General features: G+C 45.9%; 1 protein-coding gene across 1 annotated transcript in view; it reads left to right on the top strand.

Moving 5' to 3' along the window:
* Positions 1-16,722, top strand: part of LOC136462531 (ribose-phosphate pyrophosphokinase 1, chloroplastic) — a 100,912-nt gene that overhangs the window by 21,567 nt on the left and 62,623 nt on the right. The gene's annotated exons all lie outside the window — the stretch shown is intronic.

Consider the following 16,722-nt stretch of genomic DNA (forward strand, 5'->3'; position numbering starts at 1 on the left):
ACACCATCGCGCCATAGATCTTTCTCGCTCCGTACATCCTCGTCCTCGTCGAACCGCCGTTGTCGTCATCCACGCGTGTCGTCCCCTACCGTGCCGTCGTCATGCAGTCATGTCGTCGTCATCCACGCCATCCCCGGCTGCCGCCGTCACCATGCCATCGTCGCCGCGCGTCCACCAGATCTATCTGACCGCCGGTGTGCAGTGTGTGTGTGCGTGTGTGTGATGTGTGTGCAGATTAATTATAGAAAATATATATGAATTGAAACCCTATATATATTGAAGAAAACATATTTAGGGTTGAAAATATAAAGTTGTTTTTAGTTGTAGAAAATATATAGTTGTAGAAAATAAATATATAGTTGTAACTAAATAAATAGTGTATAGTTGTAGAAAATATATATGCATCCAATTTTGATATATATATATATATATGAATTTTGATATATTGTATGTGTATATATATATGAATTTTGATATATATTGTATGTGTATATGCCTCCAATTTTTACATATATATGAATTTTAATATATATATTAATTGTATGAAAATATTGACTCTAGTGATATATATGAATTTTTGATACATATAGGGTTTAGTGATGTGAATTTTGATATATATATATATATATATATATATATATATATATATATATAGAGAGAGAGAGAGAGAGAGAGAGAGAGAGAGAGAGGGTTTAGTGATGTGAATTTTGATATATTGACTTTAGTGAGAAAAGATGGCTGGACGTCTCTCTGCACCGGTTAGACCAGGTTGGGGCTATTGTTTTAATCACGGATTCGATCCAGTGTTGCCGAATATACCGTTCAATCATCCCAGCATAATAAGCAACATGCAACGGCATATGTATTAAATCAATTAATATGTTTTAAACATGCTTGTACAAATATATGTATATATGTGATTATTAAATGTACCATAGGTAATTGACCCAATCGATTAGCATGAAGAGACACTCTCAAATTTCGGAGTTGAGGGAGTGAATGTCGAGAGATTCGAAATAGATAATGGACGATTCATCCAATGTCGAATTGGCCTTTTCATCACCGCTAGGAGGGGTACATGTGTTGTACAAATCTTAGAGATGAGAATAAAGACACCCCAGAAGATTATTGCTGAAAAATATGCTGTCATGGCATGTATAAATAAGTTTGTGAATAAAGGCTACACCCTACCAACACTATACTCCGTGACGATACAGGCTCTGTTCGCTTGAGCTTATCAGTCAGAATCAGTCAGCCAGAAAATAATGTTTTTCTCTCACAACAAATCAGCCATACAAATCAGCCGGAGCCAAAATAAGTCTTGCCAAACAGAGCCACAAGCTATAAATGAGGGCTGGTATCATGATGTTGCGGGCTTTTGTGTAAGCATTGCCCAAAACAACCAAAATGATGTGGTAAAGTCGAAGTCGAACTCATAGCTTTATATCTTGATTTGTTGTTATTGGAAAGCTTGGTTCTCATATCCATTTTCTATCAACACTTACAGGTTTAGGACTATGACTTAACCTATGCAGCTTGTATCTTTAAAGCCATTCAAAATCAGACAATGTATCGATTGGATTATGATTGGAAATATGCTGATGAATGGCCAACACTCACTACAGAAGGATTTCAGGAAAAGTTGCTAGTGACTAAGAGGGGATCTAACGATCCACCGACTTCTCGACCACCTCTAATCGTCGTTAGTAGACCCTGTGCTCGTACTTGTGAAGCAAGGGAGAGTGTATTACTCAATGCGTTGCTCTACGTCAATGATATTTTATCATATCACATCGGTGACCTACACTTCACCAACTACATAATGCGACGTAGTCGAACTTGGCGGTGATCTACTTGCGCTTGCATGGATTTTGGTGTGTAATTGAACATCTAGTTTGTGATAACTTGGTTTAAATTATTAAAGTTTGTATGAACTTAATGAATGGAACTGATCTCAATGTAATATACAAGCTCCTGTTAATTAGTTTCATTCTTATTTATGGACGTACAATAGTAACATATAATACGTATACAAAAGACTATTTGAAACGCAAACGAATGCAGTGAAAAAGAAATCGTAAAAGAAAAGAAAAGAAAAAAGACATTTAATGCTGGTTGGTTATATCAACTGGGACTAAAGGTGGGCGCCCCCGGTCCCCGGCTGGAGGCCACTTTAGTCCTGGTTGATGTCCCATTGTAATCCCGGTTCAGTCGCCCGGGATTGAAGGGCTAGCCTTTAGTCCCGGATTCGTAGTCCCGATTGAGAAACCGGGACAACAAGGGTTTCCCTACCGCGACTGCAACCTAGTTCTGCACTAGTGATCGTCAATCGATCGAGGGATCGATCCATCCACGATATATAGTTTCATCGACTGCTTGATATTAGCAGTCCAATGTAATGTCACATAAATAAGCATTTGTGTGGTTTTTTGTTTGATTTATCATTGAATAAACAAAAAGGCATGCTGGCAGTTACCGCTAAATAATCTTTGATTCTATTTTCCACATTGGGTGAATGTCTATATACGTCGAGCACAGATTTTCTTCTCTTCAAGTAAGCAATACGCGAATGTTTCATGTCTGGATTAATCTCCGGTATGTGTGTGTTACATTGTGATTCACTACTGGGCATGGAAATCGGTATGTAAGTATTGGATGGCAGGTTTAATACAAACACGGAGCAAAGAAATTAAACTATATAGTGCAAATAAGTTGATGAAGGGTAAAGATGATCAGAATGTGTAAAAGAATATGAAGCAATAATTTTTCCATTATCGAAAAACATCAATAGGCAATGGACATTACGGGCCTCTTGGTCACCAGATAGTCAAATTCAATGGCCTGAATTATTGCTGCCTAGCTAGGCAAGCTTCCCTGGGCAAGCAATCAAACAGGCCCTAATTGGACGGCCTATCAGTTGCATATCAGTCACACAATCATGAACAGGTTTCAAAGTGGAGGAGCACAACTGCCACAACACCCGGTGACGATTGGTGAAAGCAATTCCATCCATGATACTTCTTGTGACTAAGGAACATTGCTCGACTTTAGGCCAATGTTTAAATGGTAAATAGAGGCCAATTATGTCATCTAGGCACTAAACGGTTCATTAAACGGTTTGGTTGTTCAAACAATAGAAACAACCCCTTTAGTTCACCATTTAATTAATGAAAACATTTAACTGCACCCTATCGGCCTTCCTCGCCGGGCTCCCGCTCATGATGAGCTCATCAACGTGAGTGCCTACACCACTGTGTGTGGGTGAGGCAACCCGGTAAGGGCACGACATGGCAGCCCGCAGAGGCAGACGTGTTACTGCAGCATGGTAGGGTGAGTGCAGTGCACGGCATGATAGGTCCTAACGTGCATGCGACACCATGCCAACGACGCAGCGCAGGCAACGTGAGGTGGTGGCCAACGCGGAGCAGCCTCTCGAGTGAGGCATGTGTACGCAATGGGGCGGGACAAGGACAACAAGGTGCGGAAGAGAAAGGATGGTACAATAATAAAAATTTGTAAGTACTAGAATTAAAATGAAAACTTAGGACAAATTTAGAAAACTGATGTGTGTTTTGGTACCGAGATAAAAATTTAGGACAAATTTAAAGAATCGATTTTGCAATTTACAACTACCAGATAAAAAACAAATTTAAAACAAGAAGTCTTTTTTTTGCGAATATTTAAAACAAGAAGTCGGACATAGATAATTTACTGGTTAAGCGCTCGGACAGATGTATCGAAACGTTTTACATGTTCCGATCCGTTGGTGTAATGTGGATATATATGGTGGCTGTGATATTTATGGACTTCCAACAAAACCTAACTAGGTATAATGTCAGTTGCTTTATAAGTATTATTATTGTTTATCTTTGACCTCGTGTTTTCATCAAAATTGCCGATAATATATACTACTCTTATAAACCACTCTCTCCATTTCAAAGTATAAGGCATTTTAATTTTTCTAGATACATTATTGCTTTTATTACATATCTAAACAAAATGTATATCTAGCTATATAAAAATATTATTTATCTATAAAAGCCAGAACACTTATAATTTAGAACGGAAAGAATAAGTGGGTACCATCTATCAGCCTGTTCGGTAGGCCTGAATTGGCTGACTGGAGCTGGTGCTAAACCAGCCAGCCCAGCCAATCAATTTCAGCCGCCGGCCAGTTCAAAACGACTGATTTGATAATTTCAAATTTAAACTGAAAAAAGGCGCCAACAACGTGTGGTTTCCATAAAAAAGCGTCAAACCACAATGCACATAAGGTTCTTGACAACACATATGAAATCCAGAATTTTTTTTTGGCCTCTTATCTTAAGTACAGCTGTAGAATCTGTTCGGATACAGACACACACCACCACACACACCTCACACACACGGTATACGAACAAATCTACAACTATACTTAGACAACGAACGCAGCTGAGAGATCCTCGAAGAGCACCAGACTCCGAGTGTGGCGGGCACGTCACTTGACCATTGTGGCACATCTGCGTGAGAGGCAACTGAAATTATTCAGGGAACTATTGTTCCCGGTGAGACACCAGCGTCGAAGCCAGGCTTCGAACGCTGGCGGGCAGGACGCACACCAGCGATCCTTGCCATCTGAGCTACCGCTCAGTTCTCATATGAAATCCAGAATTGACATTACATTCTTGTACAGTCAACAACAAATTACAGCCGTGTTCATCATAAGTTCATAACTAACAGGTACACACCCTTCATCGCTCCATAACCAACAATTCACAGTCCATTTGTTCCATCCATACAACACAACGATCATACACTACAAATACCATAATAGGCATATATGCAACATATACAAACATTGTGGCCTTCATGATGCCACTAACCAAAATGCACGTATACGTGCAACCTACAGGTGCACATACACCGTCCGCCTTCGACCTACTCCTGCGATCAGTACCAAATGTAACTCATAAACCAATCTGTAAGTGTATGACCACAAGTGTACATAATTAGTGCTGCATTATTGTTATTTAGCAGTACCCTTTTGCCTTTTGTGCATCTGAACAATACATACAACCTCTGTTCTTTCCAGCTGCTAAAGAATACATATTACATATCCATTTGCCTTTTGAGTTTCAGACTATGTAAATTTAACTAAACACACACATGCAAAGAAACAACCTTCCTTAATTTGAAACTAGTGAGATGCAGTACCGAGAAAGCACAAGTGCCATCAAAGCATATTATTCATATATCAATATTATGTGTCCTGCTAAATCATACTTTAGGCAATGCATCCTATATCAGCCATCTGTACTGCTAAAGCTGATGAAACAGACATATTTAAATACCTACAGTCGTTCTGATCATGCAAATGAAAGACCTACCAAGTTGCACCGGTGCATACTACAATTCCTATGTATCACTGCTACATCTGAAATAGATTCTGTCTCTGTCCATTAGCTAACTGAGGCCATAAAAATATTAGGACATGACATACCTGCACAACAGCAGCTGCACATACACCCCCGCCTTCATCCTACTCTCAATTGTCACTCCTAAACCAATCAGTAGCTACCTAATTCAAATTGAATTACTAAAATAGCTGCACTACCTCACATTTTCTCAATCAGATACCACTCCAGACAACAGTAGATACCAACTCCCTAACTGCAGAGGTTTGGGTTCCATGATTTAGATCAACCCACTCCGACAGCTCATACGATGGTGCATTAGCTCCGTACTTACGCATCCACAAGTAATTATCCATTGCAAAGCATGATATGATAATCATCGCTTGCTTTTTTCTCGGGAAGTACGGAACTTGTTCTAGAATATGCCACCTTTCTTTGAGCCTCCCAAACCTTCGTTCAATTATATTTCGCAGCCTCGAGTGTATGTAGTTAAATTTCTCTTCACATTCTAACCTCTCCATTTGTACGCCCCTAAATTTGTTCATGTGGTACCTTGTATTCCTGAAAGGAGTCATGTAGACTTGCATCTCCATGTACCTCGCATCAGCCAAGTAGTACGTCCTACAACAATTGAACCAATACCACTATTAGTACCACAATGTACCACCACCTACCTACACACATGCTGCATCAGTTATATTTGCAATTAAACACGAACCTGTGGGTGGATGTGGGAACCATTCGTCCGCCTGACAGTCTCTTAGGACCGCCATGTCATGACATGCCCCCGCCTTTTCGGCACCCACATAGGTGAAGCGGCCATCCATATCCACAATGGCACAAACATTAATAGAAGTTTCTCCTTTCCTATTGATGAAGTCAACTTTGGCTTTATGATTTACCCCAACCTTTATGTGGGTGCCATCTATAGCACCTATGCATCCATCAAACCATGGTGCATATGCAACAAGTTTCTGGCTGACTCTTGGGTAGTTCCTATCCGCTAGGACTAGTATAGTCTGTGCCCACCTGTACATATTATCTTCCTACTAACAGTATCTAATGACCTTTCAAATCTATCTTTACATTCTCTACTTATAGGCTGGTGGGCACAAGTCCATACATACATGCCTAAAGCTTCAACCGAATCACACTTGTTAGTAGATGGCAGCCCAAACGGAACCAACAGGTTATGCAAATGCATGAAGGCATCATGTGACATACACAAGTTGTCTATGTATTTTGTAGGGTCGTCAAGAGTTAGTTTCATCCATTGCACGCCGGTTAGCTTGGGAATGGGACAACGAGGATTTACCGCATGACTTTGCTGCCCCAGCAAGACTTTCAACCTACGCAATAGGACTTCTGTCTTCACCAAGTTCTCCATGACCAGTCCATCACAGGAATTGTCGCTACTCGACGACTCCTCACTGGTGCTCATGCTGCACGATGGACAGGGGCAGAATTAGTGCTCACCCAAGTTGTATTTGCTGAAAATTTTAATATTGTAGTAGTAGGAGTAGAACCTGTTTTACAATGGGATGTGGCTGCTGTGTTGGAAATTGCTTGAGTTATGCTAGTTAGATGAGAAGCACTCAGCACGCTTCCCCCTTGCTGCTGTACTTGCTGCAGTTTGGTGAATACAGACAACGAAAATGTCATATAGGCAAATAAGTATTGGTGAGCCTAATGAGGAATTCTAAACAGGAAAGAAGATTGACTTGAAAACTAAATTGGACTGCTAGTATTGTACAAGTGAACACAAAGCACATGAATCTGACCTTGGTCCTCTCCTTAGAGCACAACCAATATCACTTGTTGACCCTAAACTTGCTTTGGTTGATCAAGAGCACCAAATGAATCTATAAAAAGAGCCACTGGTGTTAATCATTGGTGAATATGTTGCAACATAACACAAATTTGGCAAAAGTGCTTAACCAGTCAATTAAAGTAATTTCTGTGACCCACCATCTCCAGCTGACAAAGCTTGCAAATATTGACAGCTAACGTTTGATAAACATGCTCCAATCACAAATTGACATCAAATTGAATGAAGAATGCCACTACAAATACAATGCTCACAGTACGCCACAAATACAATGCAGAATGTCTTTATTACAACGAATAAAACGAACATAACGCTCACAACGTATAGAAACATCTAAAAATGCAGAATGCTGGAAAACTAAAACAACTAACGAAGCCGCAGGACGAAGTATGCTGCTGATCACTTGGGCTTGGCGAAAAAGAAGTCCAACGAGACATTCACCCAGTTGCGCCGTTCCTCTTTTGTTTCCAAATCCAGAAATGCCCGATGACGGGTCCTGTTGTTGCAAAGATTAAGTGCTTGGGCAAAGATGAGATCACTCTCGCTGTACCCATCTTGTTTCAAAATCTGATTCACTTGGGCCATCTCCTCGGCATCAGTGGCATGATGGGCCTTTTGCGCCCTTGTATCCCTGAGAATGTCGCCCAGGTCCTCAAGGGTTTCATCAAGGGTTGGAGTCTTGCTGCTCTTCTTACTACGAGGACTGTTAACGGAATGTTCCCTAGAGACTCTCTTGGAGGACTGACCAACACTACGTGGTTCTACGGGCTCGTCGGAGGCTTGAGGAGTTTGAGGGCTGGCACTACTGGGTGTACGGGCAGGTTGATGTCACAGCATTGTGGTCGTCTGAACCTCTCACGAGCTTTTTGGCTACTTTCCTGCACGTGATCCAGGGATGGCCATGTTAGTAGTCAGCTAGTGCGAACCTAAATGCTAAAAAATAGTCAACGAGAAGGGTGTAGTTAGTACCCCGGTGCCGGCGGCAAACAAACCGGGGTCAACTGTGACCTCTCCAGTTTGCGGGTCATGGCCTAGCCCAGTATGGGTCTGATCGTCGTGCCAATTGAAATACACCCTTTTCAGCTCGTTCCACTTGTTCTCGAGTTGTTTCTTCTCGTACCCGAGCCTTGTGGCATTCTCGAAGGCATGAAGGATATTAGTCCACCCGATACTGGTTTTTCTGCTGATTGATGAGATCCAGAAACAAAGCACAAGTTCTGTCATCCCAGTTAGCATGCACACGGTTCATTTGAAGCAATGTTCGAAAATCCGTGGTATCATGTACATGGATGCGTTGCCACTTGAAAAAGATGTTCGGAGCACTAATCAAAGAAGGGATTGGGCGAAGGAAATGGTAACTTGCCTTTCGAAAACGCTTGCAGTGTTTTGAGCGGAGGTTGTAATGTCTGCCAGCAGGTGGAGAGCAAGACGAAGTCGACGACGCTGCTAGTTTGGGCAGCGTTGATCACCAGCGGATGAAACGTCCCTGAAATCTCTGTAGTGTAAACATAGAGCATACTTGTAAGATGTTCAATTAAGCAGTGTTGACGTAGCTTATAAAGTTATAGTAGCCTACAGAATGGGTGCAGTTGAAGGATACAAGCTAAATGGGTTATACTGACAAAACTATAATACATGCATATGGCAGAGAAACCAATAGCCCCTGCTATTAGTGCAAGAAGGGTCACTAGGAATAACTACGGTAACAGATAACTTCTCATATTGCATACTGTGAACACGCATTTGCACGCATACAAACATGTGAGATCACCTAGATTGCATGCATGTATTCATGTGAAACCCCTAATACCAACAAATCAACGGGTAATGGACAAACCCCTAGTACCAACAAATCAATAGCTCTTAGTGGCTGAAAACTCTCCATTCCAGGTACACTACAAACACACCGGTACTCAAGTAAAAACAACCTAGAATCTGAAGTAATAGATGAAGCATTTGAAGCCAAAACATAACACTGGAACCTGTAACCTATCATAAAGAATTGAACATCCAACTAGAAATGGCTAGGCTAAAGCCCTGTTTGTCAGTGATTCCCGATTCCAGCATCACTCCAAGAGCACAAATAGTAAGCGGAATCAACATCCTAATATGAATTAATACCTTAGGTACCAATACCAAGGTCAAGCATTTCAGTGTAAACAAAAGCACTGTAAGTAATTCCTAGCCTATGATCAAAAAGCAAATAGCGAATTTGGAAATGATGGGCTAAACCCTAGCACCCCCAAGTGCAAGAGCCCCAAACTGATCTTGCCACAAATCCTATCCGATCAGTAAAGCCAGCTCTATAAAAGACCAGCTGCATGACCTCAAAATTGACAGTAGCCAGCTCCAGAAGTGAGTGCCAGATCCAGGGGTACCTTGCTGTAGCCAGTCGATGCTGACGGGGCCCTGCAAGAAGGATGACGGCTTGGAAACACCTAGAAGGAGCAGACGTCGACCGGGTCCTGGCGGTGATGAGGGGTGCGGCGTGGGGGTAAACCTACAAGATGAGGCAGTGGGGCTCAGATCCGGCCGGGTGAGACTGCGGCGGCGTGGGATCCTGGGGGTTACCGTGCTGGAGGGAGTCGCCGTCGATGGAGGCGGGGTCGGGGAGGGAGGCGGAGAGCACTGTCACCGAGGCCCGGTGAGAGTGCGGGGAAACCCTAGCTGCGTGGGGGTCAACCTACAAGACGATGAGCTGGGGCTCAGAGGCGACCGGGTGAGAGGACGACAACGTGGGATCAGGGGTTACCTTGCTAGACGAAGGCGCCGTCGATGGAGGCGGGGTCGGGGAAGGAGGCGGAGGTCACTGTTACCGCAGGCCCGGCGAGGAGGACGACGTAGAGAGGCGGGCGCGGACGGATCCGGTGGCCACCGACGCAGCCAGGAGACGCGGCGTCGACGACCGCCGAGAATCGGGCGCTGAGACGCGGACGAGCGGCGAGAGTGTGGGGAAACCCTAGCCGTGCGGGCGAAGGGGAAAAGAGGACGCAGGGAGTGGCACGTAGTGCCCGGCCGTCGCTTATCTCCAGCCGAAACCGAACGGTTGGGCTGATAAGCCCCAGCACATTCAGCCTAGCAAGACCTGCCGAACAGGCTGTATACAGAGAGAGGATGCATTTTTCTTCTCTTCTAGATATAGCTACTCTTTTTCTACAATAGAAATCAAATATACTTCCTCCTATCTAAATTATAGGTGGTTGTAGCGTTTTTAGTACATATATAACTTTTTTATATAGGAGTACCGAGACTCATCTGACAGCTTAGAAACCAGCAGACCGGGTCCTCGGCTATTTTTCCTGCACGCGGTACAGAAGGTGCCCTACGATTTTTACGCACAGTTTTTTTTTTTATGTCTGTGATTTGAGGGCCTGTTTGGAACGCAAGAATTTTACAGGAATCACACAGGAATTTCACAGTAATCAGTTCAATTTCACAGGAAAAACGCAGGAATGGGAAAAAAATCCCGCATTCCAAACAGACCCTGAGGCTAGTTTTTTTTTTTTCTGGGCAATTTTTTTTACATTCGTGGCTTGACAAAATAATCCTGTGTGGAATAGATTGCTTACATGTGTTTTTTTTTGCCAAGGGAAGTGGGACTTAACAAACACATGCAAGCAATATTACATCTCAGGCGGCGGCTTCCGTAGGAATTGGATAGGTTGCATGTGTTTGTTAAGATTTTTTTATTCTTCATTCACCTAGGATTATGAAATGACTAAACCTTTTATAGTTACAGCAAATTTTGCGTCAAGATTTGATATTGAAAAACGACTTTGTTCGGCACAAATTTCTAATAAAACGATGGAATTTGTATTCAGCACAAAATTGTTGCAAGACATTCATGAAAACGCAGTAGAATTCATTTTAGTAAATAAAATAATGATTCGGTTGGAACAAGTTGTGTCTAAAGTCGCTTAAAATTAATGCGATCACACAAAATAATCAATCCAAAGGTAGAAAATTAGATGCGCCATGCCTACTTATTCAAATTGTCCATACGACAGAGACATTGTGTTACATTTGCATAGTAAGACTATCTCCAACGGCGTAGGCAAAGGGCAACCCAAACCTAAAATACGTTGTGCATAGTGCTTTTGCGTCCCACGAACACGCTCCAACCGAGGACGCATCCAAACACCCACTTTGCGTACGCGCACACGTCGGAAGGCAAAAAAGCGTCGTCTGCACCTGGAAGCTAACGACGACGCAAAACACTGTAGTGGGGGAGGGACGCCGCAGTCACCATCGGCATGGGGGAAGGCCGTCGCAGTCGCCGTCGGCATGGGGGAGGGGAAGCCGCGCCGTGGGCGCGGTCGCCATGGGGATGGCCGCCGGATCTGCAGCCCCCTCGATGGATCCACGAGATCCACCGACAAGGGAGCTGGGCAAGGCCGCTGGCTTTCAAGGTGGAGGGGAGAGGGCGCCGCCGGGTGGGATCGAGCCGCTGCCGCCGCTCTGATCTAGATGGGAGCCAGAGGAAACCGGGGGCGCACTGCAGCGACGCTGCCCACACGCCGGTCGGCGACTGCGCCAAGCGCTCCAGCTGAGGAAGGGAGGATCACGGCGGAGGAGGAGGTGGGGACGCGGACTCCGGCGTCGGCGTTGTTTGGGCGGCGTCGCCCATCATGGCCGCCACCCGCGCAACAGGGGGGAACGGGAGGGAGGCAGGCGGGATTTGGCTGCTCTGCTCGGCGTCTGTTGGAGAATGTGAGATTTACGTCCGTAACTTTTTGACTGTACGTGACCTATAGTATGGAATGGGTATCCGGTTTGGGTTCTTTTCGTTGGAGACAGTCTAAGAAGGCTAAAAAAACCAGAATCATTTGCACATGCCAAAACTAGCCACATGGAACCTGAAGCTAGTAAGGGCTTGTTTAAATTTAGGGTGCAAAGTTTTGGGATGTCACATCAGGTGTTACATGGGGTGTTCGGTAAAGAAACAAATTACAGAATCCGTCAGTAATCCGCGAGACGTATTTAATAAGTCTAATTAAGCCGACATTAGCACACATGTTACTGTAGCACCATATTATCGAATCATGGACTAATTAGGCTTAAAAGATTTATCTCGCAAATTAGTCGCAAACTGTGCAATTAGTTATTTTTTAGTCTATATTTAATACTCCGTGCATGTGTCCAAATATTCAATGGGATATGGAGTAAACTTTAAGCAAAAGGCCTAACATGTAGGGCCTTCTCCACGATCATTCAAATGCACCAGACATGGCGGAGAGGCTTCTCCACGATCATTCAAATGCACCAGACATGGCGGAGACTGATGTTTGAAGACAAAGTTAAGGGCAATTCATTTGAAGAATTCCCCAAGGCTGTGTCGGTTGATGGAAGCCACAACAAGCCCTGAAAGGATGGACCTCCCTCCTTAAGGTTGTATAAATCAAGAAAGGTATCAAAGAGTTTCATGGTCATACATAATTATACCTGTGAACACTTCAAGTCTAGTGATAAATGATTTCACGTTTGAAATTATAAAGAAACAAATTTACCACTTGACATAGAAATTAATGAAAAATAAGCTACATGAATCATAAAATGATAGATGGTTTCGGCTCGCTGTGAACAATGATGTGTGGACACAAAGACTTAGACTATTATCAAATGGTTTCACATGACTGAAAAATATAATTTACAATTTGACATGTAAATAACTGTAATAGTCAATGTGAATCATAAAAGATATTGAGATAGTTTCCTGGTCAGAAATAAAAATATGCATGAACACAAAGACTTTTTAAAAGCTGATCATAAATAGTTTCATTTGTGAACTTAATGCCAACTTTATGGCTTCACAAAATTATGTCCGAAATAGGTTATATGAAGGACTAGTTCTGCTCACAAATAATTCCATGAGTGAACTAAAATATACAAGCCACGTGACACATAGATATTTGTGAAATACGCTACATGAGTCATAAACATATAAAGAATTGAGATATAGTTTCCTGCTTGTAAGTAAGGATGTGTCTACGCAAAGACTTTGTCATCCCAAATAATTTCACAGCCAACAGCACAAGCCAAAAACTAAGGCTCCGTTTAGATCTAAATTTTTTTTTGGATTTTGGCTACTGTAGTACTTTCGTTTGTATTTGGCAATTAGTATCTAATTATGGACTAATTATGTTCAAAAGTTTCGTCTCGCGATTTCTCACCCAACCGTGCAATTAGTTTTTTTTTCGTCTACATTTAGTACTCCATGCATGTGCCGCAAGATTCGATGTGACGGGTACTGCATAAAATTTTTTGGAATCTAAACAGGCCCTAAGTCAGCATATCATGAATAGTAAACTTAATTATATCCAAAGTACAAGAAACAATTGAATTAGAGCGTCAGCTAACTATAAAGCCTAGAGCTAGAACTGTAAGCTGATGACAGATATCTTCATCAGACCTACAGGGAAGTTGTCAGACAATAGAAAGCATGGAGGTACAATACGCCGGGTGGAAAATATCTTTCACTGAATGAAGGTGGCATCGATTTGAAAGGAGAATTCTACTTTGGGTGGGTGTGGTGGGGGGTGGGGGGTGTGTGTGTGTGTGTGGGGGGGGGGGGGGGGGGGGGGGGGGGTACAGGAGAACTAATATCCAAATAGGAGATTCTGAATCTAAATACCCGCATCACAAAAATTAGTTGTAATTTGAAATATTGTAATTAGGATATCTAATGTCACTGAGGTAATACTTTGTGACCACGTGAAACAAAAGATTCTGTTCAGTATGGTGGCTTACATGATGTCTATGGTTGGGTCGTCCATCATGATGAGCTGCTGCAACGAAAGCCTTAAAGGTTAATTCCCATGTGGATAGTATGACGCCCGGAAGGAAGTGTCAAACAAAAAAACATAGTAGCACTGTTCCCCCATCCCAAATTATAAGTTATTTTAACTTTTTTTTTTGAGAATCAAAGTATCTCAAATTTGACCAAATTTATATAATATAAAATAGAGTAAAATGTATCTAGGTCCTTAAATTTTCGGGGCATTTCCGTCTAGGTCCTCAAACTAAAAAAACGACTATCTAGGTCCCTTATCTACTACCACCGTGCACTAGAGGTCCAAAACTAATCACGCAAGCACCAACATCCGACGCTGAACACTAGGGCCCATGCCACATTCTCAAAAAAAACCTCACACTTTTGGAGGACGCTGTTTCAGAGAGAGGAAGGGGAATGGAGGGTGATGGCGTTGCGACTGCGGCGCCCGATGCGGCGGGAAAGCAGAGCACCGGCCGTGACCTCACCGGGAAGGGATTCGTCGGCGGCGTCCTAGCTGTGAGATTCGCAGCACTGTGCTCCGCGAGCTCTGGCCGTCACGGATCGAGGTGGATCCCAGCACCTTGCTCCGCGAGCTCCGACCGAGCCTGAATGACGACGACAGAAGCCGCTGGAACCGGCCGCTCGTCTCGCCAGCACTGCGGTCAGCGATGATACTGCTGTCGTCACCGCCTCCTTTGCTCAGCGCGCGAACTCCCCCGAGCTACCACCAGCAGCAGCCTCCTTAGTCTACGGTTTCCGGCCGAGGCCGTGATGGGATCCTGCGCGGCCATGGAAAAGGAGCACGTGATGGGCTCCTACACCGCGGCGCCGGTCTTGGTAGGGAACCTGCAGGAGCTCCCGTATCCGATCCTCGAGGCGACCACGCCACGCATCGCCGTCGAGCTACAGGAGCTCCTGTCCCTGGGCGCGAACTCGCGCTCCGCTTCCACAGCGTGGAGGGCCTATGCGGCCTCGCGCGCGCCACCTGTGCACGGCCGGAGCTCTTGGTTGGAGCCTCTTACAGCACCGCTTCCTCCGTGCCCTTGAGCCGTCGATCTCCTCCTAGTTAGCGCCATGTGCAGAGATGCGGCTGCCTCTTGGCCCATCGCCGTCTGCTGGCTCGTTAGCTACTTAGCTTGCACGTGAGCACGTATGTGAAAGTACACATGCACCTACATGCATGTAGCTCAACGCACTCCGGCGTCGCGGTGACGGGTAGATGGCGTGCGTGTTGACTGTTGAGCCGACAGACCTGGTCACGACGGCGGCTCGTCCGCGTGCCTGTAGCGGCAGCGGCGAATCCAGAAAATATTTTAGGGGGGACTGAACAACACTGCTGCTCGATCTTAAGTCTCAACCCCCCTACACTATAGAACTTTGCCTAAAAATTCATAGGGGCTCTACAGTAATTTGCACTGATTCGGTTTGGGTAGGGGGGCTTGAGCCCCCCCGCCCCACTGCTGGATCCGCCCCTGGGCAGCGGCAACCCCTGTTAGCACGCGCGCCCACATGCCGGCTGCTGCTGGTCGCCCGCGTGGCCGCGTGGCCGTGGCGGCTCGCACGCATGCCCGCAGCAGCGGTAGCGGTGTTTGCGTGGCGGATGTGGCGGCCCGCTCGCCCTTGCCTGCTCACGCGCATTCGCGGAGTTGGCCGCCGGCACCACGGAGGCGGCAGCTAGGGGGGCCCGTGAGGTCCATGCGGTGGCGGTGACGCGCGGTCGGGGCCGCGGCGGCGGGCAGAGCGCGACTGCCCGGCGCGCACGCCCACGGTGGTGGCGGGGCAGCGGCGATGCCCACGGCTGATGGTGAGGCGTGGGGTGGCTCGGCTACGGCGGAACGGCAACGGCAAATCGCGAGCTCGTAGCCTCACACCCGGCGACCATGGTGAACGTGCCCGCGACGAGTAGGGAGAGCGAGAGGGAGAAGAAGAGGGCTAGGGCGAGAGAGTGGAGGCGAGCGCGAGCTTGGCCAAGCCTTAAGGCGCGTGGGGCGGAAGCGCTCCTAGCCGCGTGCGTTGGCGGCGAGCTCCAATGCTCCATGCGCCGGAACCTCGCCGCGTTGCCGGACGACATATCGCGGCTGGTGTGGATGCTGGAAGCGAAGCTCGTGGCCGCGTCGAGCAGCATCGGCTGCCGTGACGACGCCCCACAGCGCGGCGTCCACCTGGAACTGGAGGTGCGTGGGAGGCGAGGGGAGCAGCGCGACTAGGGTGGACAGGCCCACGTCTGGTGGCCACTGGACGGGCCGGCTGGTTCCCCTTCCTTCCTCTCGATCCCAGCCTCGGCAGCGTCCCGCGCTCGCCCCAACCCCACTGACGTCGCCTTGGATCATCCGTAGGAGCCCGTCGAGCACCAGGCGCTCCTCGGCATCCTCGCCTACCCCAGGTCTGCTGGCGCCGGCAACCGCGACGTGGAACCGGCATCACGGGCGGTGGGAGTTGGCGGCCCCGGCACCTCGGGCTCGCGAGCAGCACGGGCACCGCCATCCTCCTCCTAGGCATTCCCACCCCGGCACAAACTTGGGAGTGAGAGAGAGAAATGGGACAGGGGTTTTTGGAAAAAGTTGGCACGACCACAGTGTCTAGCTGCCACCGTGGCACGTGACCACGTCGGCTGTTGGCGTTGGCGTGGCGGGCTTCGGACTTTTAGTGCACGGCGGCGGTAGTTCAGGACCTATATAGTCGTTTTTTTAGTTCGAGGACCCAGATGGGAGTGTCCTAAAAGTTTAAGC

The sequence above is a fragment of the Miscanthus floridulus genome, chromosome 7 (assembly GCF_019320115.1).
Source record: "Miscanthus floridulus cultivar M001 chromosome 7, ASM1932011v1, whole genome shotgun sequence".
Taxonomy (NCBI): domain Eukaryota; kingdom Viridiplantae; phylum Streptophyta; class Magnoliopsida; order Poales; family Poaceae; genus Miscanthus; species Miscanthus floridulus.